This window comes from Cygnus atratus, chromosome 5 (genome assembly GCF_013377495.2).
Source record: "Cygnus atratus isolate AKBS03 ecotype Queensland, Australia chromosome 5, CAtr_DNAZoo_HiC_assembly, whole genome shotgun sequence".
Classification (NCBI taxonomy): domain Eukaryota; kingdom Metazoa; phylum Chordata; class Aves; order Anseriformes; family Anatidae; genus Cygnus; species Cygnus atratus.
In genome coordinates, this window is record NC_066366.1 from 27976628 (window position 1) to 27998922 (window position 22295).

The window sequence follows — 22295 nt, forward strand, 5'->3', positions numbered from 1 at the left end:
TGCAGGCCAGGGAGGATAGATACTGCCAGAGCATCCTGTGAAACCAGACCTAGATCTGCAACTGCTTTTACCTATTAGGCTTAGGCCAGTTTGGTGGGACTATGCTATGCAAGAGCCTGGAAATGGAAGAAAGGGAAGTGCTTTAGGCAAGTGGTGTGCAGTTTGGGGGAATGCTGGTAAGGGGGAACTGGCGTGGTGTTGATGATTCTTTTTAGTTGCATCATAGCTCACCTTTGTATGCTCAGCTCAGTTAAAGATGAGACAGTTGGAAACTGGTCTGAAATTTTACTCTATTGCTGAATAAGACCTGAGAACAGAAGTATATAAAAAAAAAAAAATAGTTTTTCACATGACCTATATGTAATTCCCAGCTGTGAGCCCTCTGGCAGTGAGTGTGAAATCCAAAACAGCTGATAGGGGAAAGGGTTGTTGTCAGCTCACACTGAACACTTGAATATTCATAGTGTGGTGCTTTTACAAACAGATATTGAAGTACATGAGGGCAATTTGCTCTTGAGGTCTGTGCAGAACCTCTTCCTAGCAGTGTACATTTTCACATACAGTGACAATCAGTGTTGAAGGAGAACCAGGTGTGTGCCATACTGTACTAGTTTTCCTCCAAAATAGCAATTCCTCGACCCCTTTCATACCTCTCTGCCAAATTTCCTGCTGTAAATTGGTTTTATGTTTGCCTGTGTGTACCCTGTGACCCCTTCAGAATATTTGTGGTATTTTAAACCCTGCATTGTGTGCATGAAACAGTGTTTAGTTTGGATATGAAGTTTGATTTAATCACACATGCTGGTTGTGGTGTTTATTTTGGAACCAATAAGTGGGAGGCACCATTTTATGTTTTATTAGTCTGGATGAATTCTCCTTGTTACTTGATAACCATGTATAAGCTTGAACTAAAAATTCATGTTCAAAGGAATGCCGAAACATGGATGGCATTTGAATACAGACTCTCATCCACTCTGGGTTTGGATTCTGCTGGAAAACACTTTGGGTGTTTGTGGTTCGCTGTGGCGATAGTGATGGAGTGGCTGCTCTGATTTTAGAGGATTGTGCATTATTCCTCTCTATATGCCAGCGGAGCTGGAGAGGGAGCTGTTTTGGAAGGAGCAATGCTCACATTAGAGGAGAGGCCTTTTCCGTTTGTTTTGTGCATTGTTGCAGGTGAGCGGAGCTGTGTTTGCAGAGCGAGCTTATAGATCTGTGGCCCCAGCCTTATTTCGTTTGCTTCCCACATGGCTGCATTTACAGCAGAGTGAGTGAGTATTAGAAACTGATTTGCTGCCTTCCCTCCCAACCCCCACCCCAACATGCCAGCAAAACTGCTCCCATGGTCTGCAGTTAATAATGCATGTGGTAGTAATTCTGGCCCCAAAATCTTACCTTTTGATGAGTGTTGAGGGGCTGGAGAAAAAAAAAGGTGGTGAATTTCCATGAGTCCTGTTTAATAGAATGTGATGGAAAAAGAGATTAACAGAGCAAAAAGGAATCCACCAGCAAACTTTACAGCATTGCAAGGACACCTGTCTCTTCATTTTTTTGAACATTGAAGCAAAGTAATTTTGATGCATAGCTCTGTATGTCATGAAATGACAGATATTGTATGAGATCTAAAGCTGTGTGTTATGCATCTAGCTCCCAGCTGTATTTTTCCTGTAATATTCTACTTATGTTCTTCTATAAGAAACTTTCATTCAAGAGAACTGTTGGAACTCTATCCTATTAAAGCAATGCAATTAAAAGGCAAGATTTGCCAATCCAGGAATTGTTGAGATATACCATATGCTTTTGATTCCAAATAGCAGAATGCAATGTTATTTCCACTGCAGTTATCTGGTAGCTATAGGAAAATGCTATCTTTCTGGAGTTTGCTATAAGTTTTTCCATGTCTGATTTCCTTGATCTTGTGAAAATAAACAGGGTATTGTAGAAGCATAATCAAGGTGAGATAGAAACAGGCTCACTTTGGTTTTTATTTAATTATAAATCTGAGGATCTGCTTTAGATTGTTACATTAACTTGTATTCCATGCATCAAAGGTGACTGCGTAGTCCTCTCAGCATAGCATGTGTGCTAACCTGTGCATGGAGGACAGTACTTGAAGCTATGGTATCCAATCTGGCATAAAATTGATTTCTGATAAAATTGATTTCTGCATGATTTTTCGGTGCTAACTTCTGTTTGTTGTCTGTAGAAATACTGCACTTGACTGCAGACACAGTAGATGGCACTTGAGTCATTTGTTTTATGATGTTGGAATTAAAGCCAAACTTGGTTACAAAGTTAGCTGTTTGTAGAAACGGGCATGTTTTACTGGAAGACAGCTTCAAAGCTTTTGCTTTCAGTTAGATAGACCTAGAAGATAGTAAAAGATGCATATTTTTCTTCTGTACATACAGCCTCTCTCACAAATTGTTGAATTTTTTTAAGACTACAGATGAGCAGGACATGACCAGCCTGATTCATAAATACTGAATGGCAGATTCCCCTTAAACACATTGCTGGTGTTCCTTTTGGTTTTGTAATCTGTTATTTACAGCATACTTTCTAATAAGGTTTCTTTATTTCTTTCTAGTCTTCCATACCTGATCCATTTGCGATGTGACCCTGATAGAAAAGGAAGGGTGAAACCTGCTTACAAAGTGGATTTCTAACAATTTCATCTTATCAGAATAGTTTAAATACTGCATTCCTCTCTGTGGCTGAGCACAACCAAGGTTAAGAGTGTGCCAGTAGTTTTGCTAATCAAAATGTAAACACGTGACTTGAGAGTATTCCGAAGTGGTTACTTAATGCAGTGTTGGGTGCCGTACCCTTGGGCAGTACTACTTGGCCATTTACTTCTTCTAAACATTTTCATTTCAAATAGTAGAGAGTATTGCCAGTCCTGAAAGCTGAAGCGGCAATACAGACTTCCTCTTAATAACAACCTGTCACTGTGATTCAGCACTGATGTTTATTGCTGAGTTAAGAAGGTATAGTCAGACTTAGCTTATGATTCATTCTCTGGCCCTTCTACTGATCATTTTATTTTAATAAGGACACAATTGGACGTGAACCCTTACGTTCTTCTTCCTACGTCATTTTATCACTGCCAATTCCAGGTTCATAGAAGTGTTTGAAGGCTAGAACAGTGTATTTATTTACAGTCAGAATCCTCCGTCTTCTAGTATCTTTCATCTTTTTTAACCAATTTGTGTAAAATAGATAGAAATATCTATATATGTTTCATTAATGTTTATGGGATTGCAACTACATTTGGAGAAATGTTGCCTGTTAAACATGTGTTACCTGCAATGAAGTTTGATCAGTGTGACTTTGCAGGGAGCTTACCCCTTGGCTTGTTTTAACTTGAGTATTTGCCGGTGAGTTTCATCTCTCAGTACAGCTCTTTCTGATTCTGATTATACAGATATGTACTAGACAGAAAAGTAAAAACTAAGAGAAAAGCGTTGGTAACCTAATCTGAAGGCTTAGCTCCCTACTTAGCACAGTGTCTTCATCCCATGACTAGGACAAGTTCCCAGATGTTGTAGCTCAAACAGTCCCTAACTGAGGATGCTCTCTTCAGATCAGAGAGTATCTAAGTCTCTTTAGCAGCTAGTTGGTTTTGTTAATGTGTTTCTTCTTCCAAAAGACCAACTTTCTCCTCTTTGATTGAGACTCCTCTGCAGGAGGTACCTTTTTGCTTTGCCAGTTGGAGAAAGCCCACATAGACTATGCTGGAACTCACAGGCATTTCATTTTAATTCCAGGCAACCATCCCTTTGCTGCTGCCTTTGGAACAGCTCAGCTGTGGAAGAAGTGAGCTAATCTGGAAATTTGAAAGTGAAGTACTTAGTGAAGCCCTGGGGTTTACAGTTGAAGTAATTAAGGAGAGGAATTGCACACCCTGTACTTGATTTTTGTTTTAATTAGTCTTCCTTTGATCTAGTCTCTCAATTTAAATTTTAAGATTTGAATCAACAACCTGCCACCGTATATTGCTTAACTCCTTTCCTTCTTAGCCTGTGGAGGAGATGTAGATTCTTGTTTATGCTTTCTGTTTTCTATTTTGTTGCGGGAAGGTTTTGGCTGTCACTCCTGCTTTGTAATTTTTACTGGGATTCTTTCCACCTCTCCCATCTTCTCCATTCTCTCGCCCTGGCCTCCCCACCTACTTTCTTTGTCTTCAGACATTTCCACTAACTTCACACTCACTTCAGGATCCAGCTTAGAATTGTTGTAACTTTTAGAAATCTGCCCTAGGCATCTTCACTATGAATCAGTCCCACTCCTTGTTCTCCCCCATGACTTCTCATTTGTTGGAAGAGTTACTTTTGCAGCTGTTGTTAGTTGGAATAGGCTTGCTGCACTTCTCTGCCTTGCTGGATAAACTGTCTATTTTTAGCTGTTATTCAAAGACAGCTTTTTTTTACTTATAATTTCTGCCTTGGCATCTGAATCTGCCTTTCCTACATTAATATATTCTGTGTTTAAGTTTATCACCATGTTGCTTTCGTGATACGGTTTGTGAAAATATACTTGTGCATCTGCAATATAGATGTTGAAAGTGTCAGAGTCTTCAGTGATCGTATTGTTGATGAATGATCTATGTTTTTCTACTTTTTAAAGTAGAGTTTATGGTCTTTGAGCAGGTCCTCTTTGATGGAAAGAAACTTATCAGCTTCAGAAGGAGAATGGAAACTTAAGTTGAAGACATCAGGCCAACCGTGATTTCTTGAAGAAAAGTCATGAAAACATTAATATCAACTTGAAACAAATAGGACTTCAGTTTTTAAAGTCTTATCCAAAAACCTTTGTTGCCAAAAAACTGTTGGGCAAATGTGGTAAATGGCATAGAAACCTGGTCTATCTGCTTTGGAAAAATAAAACTTTATATTGACATTACCGAGATTTGAACCTCTAGGAGTAGTGTTTTTTTTATAATTCATTTAAGCTATGCTACTATGAAACTATTACTATCTCTGAGTGCGTACGTGCCATTTTGTATTTTACAAATAAGCAGAAAATGTTTGGAGCTTCTGATACGGTTCAGTGCACAAAAATGTTTATGGATGTATGCTGTAGTTGTGATCTGTCCAATTTTGAACTGACAAAATAAGAAGGGATTGTCAGAATTATTCTCAAATATAGTGGACTCTAACTTTCATAACTGTTTACTCTGTTGTGTGTCTCAGCTTTGAAACTTTTGCTGAAGAGTCTGATTCAATTAGAGTTTTATGTGACTTCATAGTATAGTAGTATGTTAGGTATACATACCAGGTAATATGTACCAGGTATATTTTTCTTCAAATGATGGAACTCCGCATTGTTATGGCCTGCAGACAAGCAAACAAAATGTAAAGGTGTACCTGAGAAACAACTGGGGAGAACCACACAGCCAAGATTCTTGTAATAGCAGTACACACATTAAATCATGTGTAATGTACGTTTTCAATTTAGTGGTTTTTTTTGTTGTTGCTTTTTAAGTGAGAGATCTTGTCTATAGTGGTTAGAACAGAGTTTTCAGTGATGAAACTGATCTTTCTTGAGAATTTGGAAAGAATCAATGAAGTAGGTGATAACTACCAAGAATACTGGCTTGGAAACCTTAGATTTCTTACCACATTTTATTTTTCATGAATGTCAGGCCTTATTTTCCATTAAGCTTTAGTTCCTGATGTCCACCAAGTGGAATATATGCATCTATTTCAATGATTTTGGTGCTTACTATTAACTGCTTAAACTGGGAGTTAAATCATCACATCAAAACTATTCTTATGGTAGTTGTTCGCAACGGTTGACACGGTAATATTGCCCAACATGGTTAAAAAAATCAAACTCATGTTTGAAAAGCTCTAAAATAAACATAAAAACGTACCTCTCCATATCCTGCATATAGAATTGACTCTTGATTTGTCATGGGAAACAACAGCCTGAAATTCTAAGGGATCTCATAACCCCTACCTAGTAATAAAAGTGAAGCTTTGCTGCTGCTTTCAAAGAATTTCTGTCCTGCAAGTTGTAGGAGAACTTGGAAGTAAGTAATTATTGGGCTGAGGCTTTCCCAATATCTGTAATTGGTAATTTGAAATATGAATTATAGCATGAGTAGCTGAGTATATGTGATGGTGTCCAAGAGCTGAGTGGGGTAAGGCTTAAGATAGGAGTAGGAAGTCTCCGAGTTTTTCATGATGCAAGAAATTTATGCTCTGCCTTGCCTTCTGTCTTGTCTTTTGAATAAAAGCTGATCAGATGAAATATAGGTGTGATAGCCATTGTCATAAAGCTTCATAAAAATGCTTCCTCTTGGGTCATGGATTTTTGGAAGCAGTGCTGAAGAAGGCAGTAAAGCATATCCAGATTATATTGGGTCTATTTTAACTTGAAATCAAGAAATAAAGATTATAGTCAGATGAGCAGTTTCAGCTGATAAATATTTCTCACTTTTTTAGAACTATATATTAAAACTATATCTTGTCAATTCCATCACAGAAGGAACTTAAAACCAAAAACAAATAAAAAGAACCACCACCTGGAACATTGTTTTTCAGTTGGTCACCAATTCATTGTGTGATTATTACTTGATTATTAAAGCCTTGTAATATTGGGAGTTTATTAAACATTACTACTACAAAGCTTTGTGCTCCAGAACCCTCTTCAGTTCTCTTGTTATCCTGTAGTCCTCAAGTACTTGAAGAACCTGCACTTTCTTCGAGTATGGTTTTGACTGTTTGTTACAAGTTTTCTAGAAAAAAGCAATGAGATAAGAGGCTTCCCAGTGGAACAGTGGGGACTAAAAAGAGGTGTTTTCTCAAAGGTTTTCGTTTCTGCAAGAAATAAGGATTAACAATCCTTATTAATTACATGTAACAATACAATTACAATTTTCACAAAAATACAAATACAAAATTCAAAAATAACAAATTTTCACTGTTTGGCCCTTTAAGATCTATATCACATGCACATTTCCACATTCTAAGCATTAAAAGCAAAACAAAACAACAAAAAAAAACCACAATCCTGGTTAATCCTGAATAAGATGTATTATTTCAGCACACTGGAAATGTAAAAAGCAAGAAAAATTCCTTCTGTTTTAGAGCTGGTGAATTTGATGAAGTACTGCATTGTGAATTGCAAGTAGTTATCTTGATTGCCTTATTTTTCAGAGATGTGCAGGATGATGGTTTTTCTGGTAATAACATTTTAAATAAAAATTTGTGCTATTGCAACACTGAGTGAGTCAGTTTAATTCTAGGTTTTGAAAAAGCAAGGTGAGGGTCAGTTACATTTGTCATTTTGTTTTGCCTTGACATCACTTCAAAATATTATAGAAGTTCGATAGCTGAATTCTGAGTGATTATTAAGATTTAGGATCCAAAATACAGGGAAATTTAAGACTTGGATAAGGTGATCAAACCAATAACTTTCATACATGGAGTATAAATATCTGTGGTCTCTCTGGGTCCATTGCGGAATAAATTAGAAGGAAATAAGATAATGTAAACTAATTGTTTAAGGAATACGCTGTTTCCCCAGTAACCTGTCTATCTTTGTCTCATATTGGAATGCTATTAGCTTGAGTATGCTGCAGGATAGGATTCAGTGGGCTAAAGCAGCTTAAAGACATGGAGTGTTTAGTAACATGACATGGACTCTTGAATATTATATCAGCAAAATGTTTTGCTGTAGATGGTATCAGATACTTTAACTCACTTTCATTCTTGAAAAAGCTTTCTCATCCTTTGCTAAAATAAAATCGCCTGATAACATGACCCTGAAGCTTAGGTTGTAGTGATTGTGCTTTATGTTGAGATACTTGCTTGACTGTAAGCTGTTTGAGTCTTTTTTGATTTTTTTTTTGTCACTTTAAGACAGGCCCTCCCTTTTCTGACTTGCTGAGAACAATACCAGTATGCTACTTTTTGGATGATATTGGTTCCTTCTAGAATATTTTGCTTTGGAACTTTGGACTTTTGTAGTTTAGCTTTCTTAGCTTTTCTTAGCCCCATGCAAATGAAGTGCAATGCTTGTTTTTAATTAATGGAGGACAGAGCAGTTGATTTGGAGGGGCTGGGGACAGGAGGTCATTCAGAACTGAGAGGAAGAGCAAACCTTAGATTGAGCTTTAAACCCACTTAAGCTGAACAATTCTAAGATTCAGGGGATGGAAACAAACAGAAATGTTGGGAGAGCTAGTGCGAGGAAATGGGAATTGCTCTGTGCCTTCCTTTTCATGGGAGCAAAGCCTCACTTTTTTGTGCATTTCTTGTGCTTTTTCCTAGGCTTGGTTCTGGCCAATTCTCCGTACTAGTAGCAGAATTTTCCACCCTTTGCTCTTGCTGGGTCTGGCCACTTTGGAATGAATCCTGTGCTATTCAACAAAATTTATTAGCTTAGGTTCTGTAATGTACTTTTCCTTCTTAAGGTGGTATGTATCACTAGTGAAGCTGCATTGGTGGGGAATAGTCATTTATGGGAGGTTTTTAGAAGCTTAGTGTTTAGGGAAAAGGTTTTCTCCACTGTATTAAATGCAGTGTCTTCGAATGGATTTGCTCTGTGCTATAACAACAAAATACTGTTTGTGACAAATCGATCACATTTATTTTGGCAATACTGGCTTCTTTATTAAGCCTTGTGCAGGTACCTCAGTGTCATTTAAGGAGGAACTTTCCTGCTAATGAAAGAGGCTAATGGGCAGGTGCTTGTCTTCACTAGATTACAAATATTGTTAACCCACTGAAGTCGATTAGCAAAAACAAGCAGATTTTCTCCACCTGTTTGATCTTAGCTCCAAATGTGTGGGTCAGCTTATAGACATGCTGTATACAGTTGTGGTGGTGCAGTCATCTCTCTGAGATGAGTCAGCAGTCAAATAATGGGCACAAACATAAGATCTATTTGGTCACATCTGTTGATTTCATTAGAAGTGCCATGAGATTGTTGTGCACTCACAGTAGAGGAAACTTGTTTTAAAATCTCATCTGAAAGATCCTCAGATGGAAAATTGAATTAAACTCTACTTACTTTCATCTGCGTACTGCTGCAGATTGAAGCTGTGGTTCCAGAGAGTCTAAGTATTTGAAACCTGAGGCCGAGAGCTGCATGTCATTCCCTGTAGTGGTTAATGGCATGACAGCATTTTGCTGTAAATCTAGTCAGACATCAGCTAGTAAATGGAGAAGGAATGGAAGACAATGGAAATGCCGTTTTCATTTTGACATACCATATGCTCTTTTTGTTTTGAAATGCAGATACCGAAGGGAGACTAAAGAATTATAGTAGAAAGACACTAGATTTTCCCCTCATCCATTTTGACTGCAAAGCAGATCTTTCAGTATTTTGTCAAGTGCTCTGAGCCTTTAATATTCAGCCCACGAAGACTGGCTGACTGTTGGGAAGGTTTGGGAAGGAGACATAAAGGGGAGGAGGGTAAGGGTGTGGTGTGTATTTACTTGTCAGAGATGTGGAATTTACAGATACTGAAGCAGAATTGGCGAAGGATTAAAACCTAAAGGAATGTACAAAAAGCTGTGCTGCTTTGGGTAGATGCTATTTTCCCTGTAGGCATTTGAATCTGAGTGAGGTTTGTTTTTGTGTAGCTGAAGATGATTTATGATTTCGACATGCCCAGTGGGCTAAGCCCTGAAAATGTTTCATAACAAAGATAACCAGAATAAATGGTGTATGGATTCTGTATTCATTTGAAGGTGAACCTCAAAGTAAACATCACTGGCTTCCTGAATGTTTAAGTGGTACTTTGCTATGTTTGACTAATGGGTGTTGCAAGTTTGAGAATTTCACGTAGCAGGATGGATTTCAGAGAGAATAACAGTGAGGGAACAGTGGTCTGTCCAGAGAAATCTCTTAACATAACTTTCTGTGTAAGTTAAAAAAAAAAGGTTGAAAGCGTGCATCGTGTGTAAAAAAAAAATTTAAAAAAAAAAAAATGTCTTTAATACTTAAATTGGGTTTGGATGCTTAGCCATTGGTATTCATTCAGTCTCTTAACAATACTGTTCTGCTTGAGAAAGCATGGTGATAGCCCGCATGCTTTTTTTAGTACAAAATAAAGATTGTAGGAACGGAAAAATGCATGTTGAACACAAACATGTGGCCTTTAGTCTATGCGAAGGTAGGATATTAAGAAGTAAAATGGGCCTATGGCACAGAGTTTAGAAGGGGGGAGTGCTTAAGTATCAGGACCTGCACTGGAGTTACAGAGCAATGTACTTTTTCTTCAGCTCTGAGTACAATTTGCACCTTTCTGCAGCAAAGCAAAAGAGCAAGGATATTAAAGCTTGACTGTAGATGGTACCAGACCCTTTAACTTATAATTTGATTATTGAAGGACCTTTCTCATCCTTTGCTAGAATAACATCACCTGATAACATAATCCTGAAGCTTAGGTTGTAGTGATTGTGCTTTACATTGAGATACTTGCTTGACTCTAACTGAGGCTTCTAGTTATTGCAACAAGCATGTATTCAAGTGACATTGCTATATCTTATGAATGCTGAAATAAAGGAAAACTATTTTTAAACTCATCAATGTAATGTGGGTAATCTGATTACGAGGTAAGTTGTGAGCTTATAAAGGTATCAAATGTCTTGTTCACCCCTCACCCCTTGATTCACGTCCTGATAATACTGCAAATAAGCTCTGAACATTACTTATTTCTGATCTATCTGTGAATATCTTGCAGTTTTACTTGTGAATCGTTTTTCAAAATGTTTCTCTTCCCCTTTTAAAAATACCAGTTTATCAGCTGGAACAACAGTGTCATACCAATCTGCTGTGTTAGAGTTTGTGCTGAATTTTGCCAGTTTGGATGCCATTCCTTGCTTTTAATCTCCACTGAAGCATGGTTATGATGTCCGCCAGTCACTTTTCACCCTTCTCTGACTGTTTGTACTGCATAATTTATAAAAGAGATTGGGATAGTTCTTCCACATCAGGGACTCAGGGGGACTACTGAAATTTCAAAGTAGGGTAAGGTGGCCGGTAGAGAATTAGAAACATGAATTCCTTGTAGATTCTCTTGTGGAAATCTTAAAGCAGCCCAGGCAACCAAAGGAGTAGGACAGCAAGGCTTGGAGGGGTGGTGTGAGTAGTTTACTGCATTTTTAGGTCACTAGAATTTGCTCTTAATAAATAGCTCTTAAAGCAAGCTGTGCGTGCCCTTATGCATGCGCTTCTGCCAGAACGCAGAACTTACCAGCCCTACTGAACTTGCTGGGCTTGTTTAGGACCTGAAGCAACAAAATGATTGTGGTGCTTGTGCAGCAGAGTTATCCCTTGGGCACTTCTTTTGTGTACGTGGTGCTGTATAGGTTGGGACGTTGTGTACCAATGGTTATATGTACCTCTATTAAAGAAAAGGCATTTCCTTGCTTCCCAAGTCTGTCTGATTTTTAATGGGAGGCACCACTGACTTCATGTGCTGTGTGTTACTGACACAGGTATATGCACATTAGTAGGAAACACACCCTAGTTTTCTCTAACTGATGATAAACAGATCTTGGTCTCACTAAGGTTTTTGTCATGACTTTTCCGTGTAAAGTTCCGTTCAAACATGCAAAGTGATTAATGCAATTTTCATCACAGAATCTGAACTATCTTTGCAAACAGTGAATTTGATTCCTTGTTCCTACCTCAGCAGACTGTTACCCTCCTATCTAATACACATGAAAGCAGCATATAATGTTAAATGTATTTCAGGAGATTTGTAGAGTTGCTCTCTGCCCAGGAGCTCCCTCTGATTTTGATGCATCTGAACACAATACCCATAGACAGTAAGTTGTTGAATGTCTTGGATTAAATTAACAGGTTGAAAATTAATGATATACAGTAAATGTATATCATTATATACACATAATTACTTTCTATTACACTGAACACATGTATATATGAGTCTATATAAGTCTATATAGTCTGTATAAGTCTATATAAGTCTGGAATCATACACAGGATACCAGTAGTTGTAATTTTCAAAATAATGTTGTTAACAAAATTGGAAGCTAATACAATTTGAGAAGTATTTAATTTTCAAATGTTAATAGCAGCTCACCAACCTTGTAGTACCTTTACATTAGATACTGAAGTATAAGAAATTATGATAATAGAGCAAAATACATACCTACAGAAAGGGGTAGAAGGCAGATTCCATATTCTTGAATTAAGCAGTGGTAAAGAATCTTTAAGTGAGTATCTTACACCAAGTCTGTGCCATCTAATAGGAATTTGAAAGGATACCTACATCTGCACAGATTTCTGTGGTTGTTCCATGCTGCTCTTTCAGTTTTTACGTAACTACTGGTCTCTGTATTTTTCAGTACTATGAAGTTAAGAGCTACAGTATTAAGCTACTACAAGATTTTTAATCATTTGCTACAGTAATGAAGTACAAGGGCACCCTGACTGGCTTGCTTTCACTCACCATTGTTAAATCCCATTTTTCAACCTTTTTCTTATTTGAAACCTTTTTTTCTTTGTCTCAATGCTTTCAGTATCACGTTTGCATTTAGATTTTCTTTTCTTGGATTTATTTTCATAGAAAGAAAACTAATGTTCAGGTAACAAATGATGCTAGGGGGACCTGAGAGACTGATATTCATTGTCTGCACTGACAGAAATATTTTAGTCTTTTTTCATTATTTTTTGTAACCTCTACTGTGGTCTTCTCGTCTCTCCATGAAGAACTATTTCTTCACCACTCTGACATGTTAGTACCTAGAAATGGAAGTAAGAAGCCTTTTAGTTACCACGTTAAACTGTTTGTGGCTCGTTCAAACCAACCAGTTGTTTTGCCTGGTTCAGAATAGGTAATGCAGATGAATGCAGTACTATGCAAACTGGCATTAGATGCATTTGTTTGACATTAGTTAATGTTCTGGTATTTGCATATTAAACACAAAGTATGTAAATGAAAGTATGATTTAAATAAATGTGTCCGATACAGGTTTGGAGTTTGCTGTTAATGACTTAACAGCTAACCAATTTAAGGTTTTTAGACCTATTTGAAATACAGAGTAAGCATGTTATATTTTATGCTGATGATGCTTATGGAAGTGCTGGTGTGTGCTATGGAATGTGATGGTGCTGCTTGTTTATCTGCTTCCATTTTTTGTTGTAAACGCTATTCCATAGCATGAATATTGAGCAAACAACTTAAATAAAACAACACAAGCAACATCTTTCTATACAGTTATCCTTTGCAAGACTGGCTTACACCTTCTGTTGAAGGGCTAGGGGGGAACGTGTGTAGTTTGGATGGAGTTGAAACGGGAATGATGCTGTTGGCAACTAGGCACAATAAATATAGTGGAAATGTGTCTCCAGGTTTAAAGCATAACTCCTAAACTGTTAAGAAGCTTTAGGTGACCGTAAGTACATCAAATTGATGACTCAGAAGTTACTGTTGTCCTTCTCATTGTTGAAAAAACTCATACAGACTTCAACTGCATCTTTCTGTAGTTGCTCAACCAGATATATAGGTAAGTAGATGACAGGGACGTAGTAAAAGGAAAACGTTATAGAGCAGTAGATGAAATGTTATAAACCATCTTAATTAGAAAGCCCTCAGGTAAAAGCAGTGTATGTAATATTGAACTCTTACAAATGTGTACTTTCTTCGTGATCACAAGTAAGGATGAAGTTAGCCCCCAGAGGAAATCAGGGAGCTGCCTCAGTGAGGACCAGTGCCATATGAAATGATTTATTCCAGAAACGTTCCCTCCAGCAAGCTTGCAGTACTGGCTTTAAGCCCGTGGCTTTGAAAGCAGAAAGTGCCACAGGGTCCCAGAGCAGTGCAGGTATCAAATAATGAGCAGTTCATGTAGTGAGATCCTTACGGTGGTGCTACGGTGTTATGCTTGTAGCCAGTTTGGCAAAAGGAGAAGCATGTGGAATATACGTCTATATTTTAGATGAGGGGTTTAGCAGGCTTCGTGTGGTTCAATATCTTAGTGTGTTTAAATGAAAAACTGTTTTAATTAACTGTCATTTTAGAAATGATCACAGGGAGATAAATACCAATTTAAAGTTCTCATAGCTCACAATTCTGATTAACTTGTAAAAGTTATGGAATTTTATATGCTTAAACAGCATACACTAAGCAGGATTTTTATCTGGAATATGTTGGACTATTATCTGAAACATATATGTTTATATACGTATAGGGGTGTATATATGGCCAGGTTATGATTTCTGCTAGATTAATAACTTAAGCATTTTGGGTTTTGATGTAGTCCATAGTCACTTAGGTAATAAGTAATAAACCTTTTGAATATTCTCTTCTAAAAGTTATTTTATTATTTATTATTTTATCAGTGAACATAAGGGTCCTTTCAGTTGTTTAGAGATTCTGCTAGAAACAAGTAAAATTCATGGCATTTTGTGGGAGGTAAGGTTGTATTTTCTTGGATAGATCAACATCTGTGGATTTCTGAGAAAAATAATGAAAGCTGTCAAAATCTCTACATAAGAGCAAAGGCTTTCAGGAAGGTAAAAGATGTCACGGGCTTCTTGCTTGGAAAATCTGATGTACTTAAAACTTGAACTGCTGAACTGGCAAACGTTTGGCTTTTGCAGGTGTAACTTGCTAAAAAGCATGCTATCATCATATTAAATATGAATTAAAAATATATTCTGTTGTTTTTTCCACTGGAAGTTGTTTTTCTGAGTTAGATGCATGTTGGTCAGCCCTTGTTAAAGGGATGCAGTCAAGATAAAAAGATCATGGTTGTTGGATCTCTTGTCTGTCTGAGGTGTGGAATAGAATAGGTATGTGCACAAAATGGGAAAGTGAAATGGTTGTGTAGTGTTGTTAGTGATCCCAAAAACTTTCCAGTAACAACTGATCCTTCCCAACAGCCTTGTTTGTGACCCTTTTAATGTATTTTAGAGCAGCCTTAGAACTCCTTTTGGAGTCATCGTACTTACTTAGGAAGTAAGCATAGAAAGCATTTGGATGTTGAAACTACTTCTGGAGTATGTTAGACTTTTTTTGCACAATGTTAAGAGTTTATTTTAACTGTTTAAAAAATGCTTGCCTTCCTATCTGATCAAATGTTTCTGTAGCTACTAGTTCAATGTGCTTCTTGATATTTTCCATTGTCTATAAACAAAAGCAAGTTAGAATTTGGAATTTACAGATTTTTGTTCTAGAATTTACTAAAGATAAAAATGTTTTTCAGTTAGCGATACGACTTGTTTGGAGGATACAGAAACAGCTCTGAAAGGATCTGACTTTTTAGTGACTGTTGAGGGTCCAATAGTGGAAAAATAATGAATAACTTTAACAAACATGTTAATAAAATCTCCCTTTTGTAAGCGTACCTTTACCCAACTGTTGTCTGAAGCAAGGTACAGTTATTTTCATATGAGTCTAAGGTTAAATGCACGACCATTTATTTAAAGCTAAATCAAAATCAGTGCTTAAATACATTAAACACATTTTATAGAGTTTTTTGGGTCTAACAGTTTGATTCTTTTGCAAACATGCAGAGTGACAGAGCTTAATGAAGTAAAAATTGATACTTCAGTGCTTTGTGTACTTTTCAGGCAGCTAGGAAGTGCTTTTGATGCATTTGTCTCTTAGACAGTTCAGTGAGGAGCATTTGTTAGCTTGGGCATGGAGCTGTGTTCTGATCAGCTTGGACTATGGGTGGAACAAGCCTCATCTCTGCTAAGGGCACAGCTCTGTCATCTGCCTGCAAAAGGTTATAGGGAAATATGTTGCTTCAGTCCAGCACAGCTTGCTCATTCTGCTGCATGTTAGCAGCCTGCCTGAAAGATATTCTTTGTCCTAAAATGGTGTTTCAAGTTCATTGGAATTCAAGTATTACCTCACGAGCGCTAAGGCTGTTTCAGGAAATGATGAGACTCTTGGATCCCCTACTGAGTTGGATAATTTAACATCCGAGGAAGATGTTTGCAAGTCCTTAATCCATGAAATGTGTAAAGAACCACGCTTAATGCATCTCCCAGTTTGAGAAGGTGAGCTCATTCTCTCAAATGTTTAGTGCCAACAAAATCATGGAATAAAATGCTGTTCACAGTAAAAGCTGGGAGACAGTTTAGGGGAATAGCTTCCCATTAAGGAGGTCATCTGCAACTTCTACTTTGTCGTGCTCCTCTGATCTTTAGAGTATTTGGGGAATTAATCCAATTAAAATATATTTATAGTAGTATAAGATGTAATATGTCAGGGGTCTTAATGCCTCGTAACTCATGGTTAGCTTTGTGAATCAGCGTCACTGTGTGGTGCCTTCTGCGGCCCTCAGCAGGTAAGCCCTTCTTTGTCCTCACCTTAAGTAGAGGGGTGGGAAAGATGCAGGCTCTCTGATAGCAGGCCTCCCTTATGCATTTCCCACCTGTATAAGAATATATCCCTAATGATAAGATCCAGATGTCTTAAATACAGAAAAGAATTTCTGAATGTCAGACCTTCTCAGCTTGACCAAAACTTATTCAGCCAGGGTTTCACATGTCCTCGTCTAAGATGTTTTTCCTGTAAATGGCAAAACAATTTCCATCACTGTCTTGGCTTGTCATGGGTACAGCGGATGGAGAGAAGGCTCTGGTGAGCACTCAGCAAAGGTTTTTTGAATCTGACTGTGATGGCATGAGAGTGAGCTAAGATACAGCCATGTTTTACTACTGTGGTGCATGTATCTGGTCCTTTTGAGGTGCTTCTCCCTCTTCCCCCCCTCCCTTGCCTGCACACAAAGTTCAAACGCTGCAATATCCTGAACATCTGTAACGCGGCTGTCTGGAACTCCTTGCATCCTCCCAAGATGACATTATGCAATTTTCTGGGGCGTCCAGAAAATGCTTTCACTTTATTCTTTTGAGACCTCTTATGTCTAATTCCAAATGAAGTGGCGGCTACCTTAGCTTTTCTTGCAGGGGAGCATGTGATACAGACAGCAACTTGGAGAAGGAAATGACACATTTCTCAATCGCTGGAATTCTTTGAGTTGTGGTTTGTGTATCCAGTCCTACATGCTATTTCTCTTTTCTGCATTGCTCTGTGTAGGGAATGGCAGCTGAGCAAAAACCTCTGTCTGCTCTCTTATAAAGATAGACAAGTCATGCACGTCATGATACCATGGTCCAAAACCAAATCCTGGCATTCCTATGAATCCATTTTTGCAAATGGCTTTGTGATAAGCTTTGTATTGTTTGAAATAGCCCCTAGAAGACCTTTAAAATCAGCAGTAAATTTTACTGAGAGTATCTAATGTAATAAATGGCAGTGTGGTCACTCAGCATTCAGTATGTATTGAAATGTCTTTACTTGGCTCACTTGGAACCACCTGAACACTAAGCTCTGGACTTGCTCTTTTGAATGATATGGTGCAGTTTGCTATAGTATTTACCTCTTTTTGTTTACTTATTTTTTTGTGGACCATTTAAAATAATGTGCTTTAATGCTTTCACTTTTTTTTTTAAAGGATGTAAGCCAAGTTGGGAAAGGAATTATTGGCACCTCCTAATTCTTGCTGTGACTGGAAAGAAAAAAAAAAAAAACCCTCCTAAAGCTATTTATTGAGGGTGAAGCTTCTTTTAAACTCTGAATTTCCTGGACAATTGTCAGTTGGTTACATGGTCTTAACATGACTTAAATGTAGCTTTTTTGATGTTTAAGTTGTGTTTTTAATGAAGAGGAGAAAGAAGGTATAAGAAGTCTTTGAAATACTACCTTGTACTCAGGAAATGAAATGTTTTAGCTTCTTGAGTAAATATGATGTTTGGCCGCATATGTAACAAAAAATAGTGGCCGTTACTTGCCAGATAGTTAGAAAGGGCTCGGAAGGAAAATACTCAGTCCCCAGGAAAGTGGTTAATCTGTGCATACACACCTTGGATGCTGGCCCATTCTCAGGGATTTGAATGGTAGTTAGGGGTACTGTTTTAGAAGGCTGGCTCTTAATCTACTCTTTGCTGAAATGCACCCATGTCTTCTCATGTGGGGTCCCATCTTATGTCCATATCCCTAAATATTCTGTAAGAAAACCCCATGAAGTGGGGAGGGAAAGATGGCTTGGATGACTTTTCTAAAACCAAAGAAATCCTAGAGTGACTCCTGATGATAGAAATAAATGGTAGAGGTGAAGGAGATTAGCAGCAAAGTAGGATTGGTGACCTGGATACGTTGGAAAGTTAGCTGTTTGTGCAGAACTAAAGTCTTAATATGTACTAGAAAAGAATTATGTACCCTTACTCTGTAAAAGGGGGAAAGGCAATGATGATGGTGTTGGTGCACCTGTTACGACAGAAGTGAGGATTTGAATGCTGTTTATCAAATTATTTTTATACTTACTAATATGATATAGTAAGCTCACTTTTCCATTAACTTGAAAAACAATTTTTAGGTTGCATATAGGTAGCAGTGCCTGGCCTTGTCTGAGAGCAGATTAAATTTTTCTAAAAGGGAGTTAGAATAAGCATGTAAGTTTTAGTTTGAATTCAAATTTACAGACAAAAAAAAAAAACCAACTGTTAAATCCAAAACCATGGGTTCTTGTAGATTGATGCGTATGAGAAAAAGCTGATAGAGACATGTCTTTTGATGTTTACCTGTTTAGTTATGAATCGTGTACCAAACTTCCCTTGTTTGAGTGCCGGCAGAATCACAGACAGTTTCTTTGCCCATATGCCAGAGCCATTTTCAGTAAATGCTTAACCCAAAAATTCTTTCTGTAGCACTGTCAAACTCTCTGGAAATTCCTTTTCCGTTTATTTCTATCTGATGTTTTTCTTCCATGGGAGTGCATGTATCTATTAAAGGCAATTACCAGCAAATTGTTTTAATTTCTTTCTGGATTCTCCTAAATCTCTAGTTTTCAGCAATGTTTATAAGCCTGCCAGTGGTTTTAGACTTCCTTTGCATAAAACTTAACTGTGTTTTTATAATAGCTTAAACACAGAATATAATCCCAAATTTGAATAACATTTGTTGGATGGAATGAATCCAATATTTCATAATTTTTTGGGTGATTGTGGAGGCAGATGTGTCCACTTAAGAAGTTGAAGGATATTTTTACCCCTCAAAGTAGTCCTGTACACTCTGAATAGATAACTAGATTTCATTTCCTCTCGCCTCATTGGTAACAGTCTACCTACAGAAAGCAGAGCAAGGGATTCTGTCATTGATTTGCAAACCAGTCCGTGCTGCTTTCTCAAAAAAACAGCTGATTGCAGTTGCAATGCTTAAAAAGAATACTTCTGTAAGATGGTGACTTGCAGACAGAAATAACAGATCTTCATTGTCTTACTGAAAATATCAGGTGCAAAACAGGATTTTTCATTTTATGAACAGTTTTCAGACTGCTCTACCAGGAAGAACTTACAACTGAAGTAACCCTATTAGCGGGATCCCTTTTGACACCTGTCTTGTTCAAAATTTACATTCTGCTTTGGTAGTTCTGTGGGAAAGCAAGAAAAATGTTGTAAAAATTGCTTGGAAAATATAAGCAGATTAAGCTCTGTATACAACTACTACTTTTTTGGTCATGCAATGCAAACCAAGTTCTTCGTGTGTGGATTTGTCTGTGAACTTCAGGTTCTAGAGGACCTGGTTCAAAATCTGCTGATATTTCCACTTATGAACCAGCTTTGGATCAAGCTTGGAAGCAGTACAATGAGGGCAGTGGTCTGTCCTTGTATGTGAGTAACTGTTCAGCATCTTCACATTGAGAGAGGAAAGTTATTTCTTAGTCTTTTAAGGTCAATTGAACACAAAATGTGATATTTCTCAGACAATGATGTACCAACAAAATGCATTTATTCTGTGGCTTTTCCTGTGATGCTCAGTGATGGGTTGACCCAGGCCAGCAGCTCAGCACCTTCCAGCTGCCTGCTTGCTCCCCCCTCAGCGGGATGGGAGAGAGCACTGGAAGAGCAAAACCAAAATAGCCTCAGGGGTGCAGACAAAGACAGTTTTAATGGGTGGGGAGCAGGAAAACAAAACAAATAATGCAGAGGCAGTTGTTCACCGCATCCCAGCAGCAGGCTAATGCCCAGCCAGCCTCCAAGCAACAGCTATCTCCACCACCCTGAGCATGCTGAAGCTATCTGGTATGGAATCTCTCTGCTCAGTTCCAGTCCCAGCTGTGTCCCATCCCAGCCTCTTGCCCTGCTCCCTGTGAGGGCAGAGTGACAGGCAGAGGCAGCCTTGTTGCTGTGTAGCCACCATTCAGCAGTAGTAAAACACCAGTGTGTTATAAATGCTGTTCTGGTCACAAACCTAAAGCACACCATTATGGGCTTATGTGAAGAAAATTGACTGTCCCAGCAAGACCCAGTACACTTTCTGAAGCTCAGAATCATCTTAATAGGATGTTAGGAAGGACATCTTGCTTCTCTGGTCATAGGATGTGCAAATAATGAGAGCTAGGATCAGCAGGGCAGAGACATGGTCTTTGGTGCAGTTTGATGTTTTAATAATATTACTATTTTAATTTTAGCTGTGTGGGACCTTGGAGGAAGAGTATCAGGTCAGGACTATACTGTTAATGTAGAAAGGATGAAATGGAGGGAGATTGACTTGTAGGCCTGTTTAGAAACAGATGAGATAGGTAGAAGAACAACTGCAATTTTCCATTTGAGGGTTTAGTTGTTACAGTATTTTGGCTAAGCTTCTGTCCTGTTTCTTTTTGGTTAGCATTCACATTGCAGAGCAGTTTCTCATCTTGCATTAAGAGCAACTCCTGGTGCGAGGCTGAAGCAAAGTTGACTTCCTTTGGGTATTTTACATATCTGAGGTCTGTCAATGGGACACCTGTCTGTAGTATGTGTTTTGCTTTTGCCTGATGTTCATTACTTCTTTGGGAGTGTCATTCCTGAATTTGTAAGCACTTTAGTAAGGCTGGCATTTTCAAATCTAAATATTTAAGGTCAGTTGTTGAATCAAGAAACGGAGTCTGTGCTCCACTTGAAGTTCATGTGTTCTCTGCTCAGAAAATCAAGATGCTGATATTTATGTATCCACCCCTGTTTTTTTGGTAACCTGACTTTTTAGCATGGAAGTATGAAAATAATAATCAGTTTTCACAGAGCCTTCAAGGGAGAAGGGTGCTTTATTTTTATTAAACTGTTGGCTTGCTCCATAAAATATTTTACAAAGTAAAGTAATGCTCCAATAATAATTTCTGTTTTGCTAAAATATTTTATCTTGGGATCTCAAAATGTTTTACAAATGCTGATGAATAAAACCTCCTTTCGCTTCTGTGAAGCACATGGTGGTATTCCCATTTAATGTATGGAATGGACCCCAGATGTATTAACTTACAGGCCTGTGCCACAAGCAGCAAATCATCTCCTCCCCTCTATTTTTACACAAATCGTCTCTGCTTTCCAACTCTTCAGTTTATGAGATTTTTAAATGCACAGAGCAGTGATTTACTGTTGATCACTTTTCTAACATTTTATTCTAAATGAAACAGCCCTGCAGGTTATGAGTTGCCAAATGACAGAAAACAGGAGCTCCCCCAAGTTCAAGCTGTTTTAAAGTCTAAAGACTTACAATAAAGAAAATAATTAAGTGAATGGTGTCAGAGGGGCCTGGGTTTTGGTGTTAAGCTGTCACCGACTCAGCTGTTAACATCTTTGTATTGACAAGTTTGCGGGGCTCACTTTTTTTATTAAAACTGTATTCTCCCTCACTGTTGAACGCACAACTAACACGGAGGTCTGTCCTTTCTGATTTTGTTAAATATCTTTCAGTCACTGTGCCTAATGATGTAGCCATTTTGTCTGATAGTTGTAGCATAGTTTCAGTTGCCGACACTGTAGTTTTGAATAAACTCAGCACATCTGTGATGTCCTTTAAAGCTCCAAGTAGGAGACAAATATCTGTTGCTGTGATTGTTGTTCTTACTGCGTGCTAAATCCATTAAAAAAAAGGCATTGGATTGAGGTAACTGCTGTACTCCATCAAAGGAATCTTGTGGAAAGATCTTTTACTGGTTACACTGTGCTGAGCGCCTGCTTGTCTCCAGTTTGGAGAAATAATGGGAAACGCAGGCGTTTTTCGCAGATTCGTCCTTGATCTGCAGAACAACAGATGTACGTGAATGTGAGTTGATCTCTGCATAGTGCCTCATGTCTCTGTTGAAGTTGTTTAGTTACTACACTCTACAATTATTTTAAAACATAAGTTTGGAAGGAATTGGGGTATTGGAAGAAGTTGTAGATGCATCAGCAAACACAAATTGCATTACTTTCTGTTGGTGTAGTTAGTGCAATTTCAAGATACCAGAGCTAGTTTAAGCTGACTCTGATACCAAAAGGAG

The 22295-nt window shown here is 38.0% G+C and overlaps 1 protein-coding gene across 13 annotated transcripts in view; it reads left to right on the forward strand.

The window, feature by feature from the left end:
• Nucleotides 1-22295, forward strand: part of RAD51B (RAD51 paralog B) — a 379242-nt gene that overhangs the window by 33046 nt on the left and 323901 nt on the right. The gene's annotated exons all lie outside the window — the stretch shown is intronic.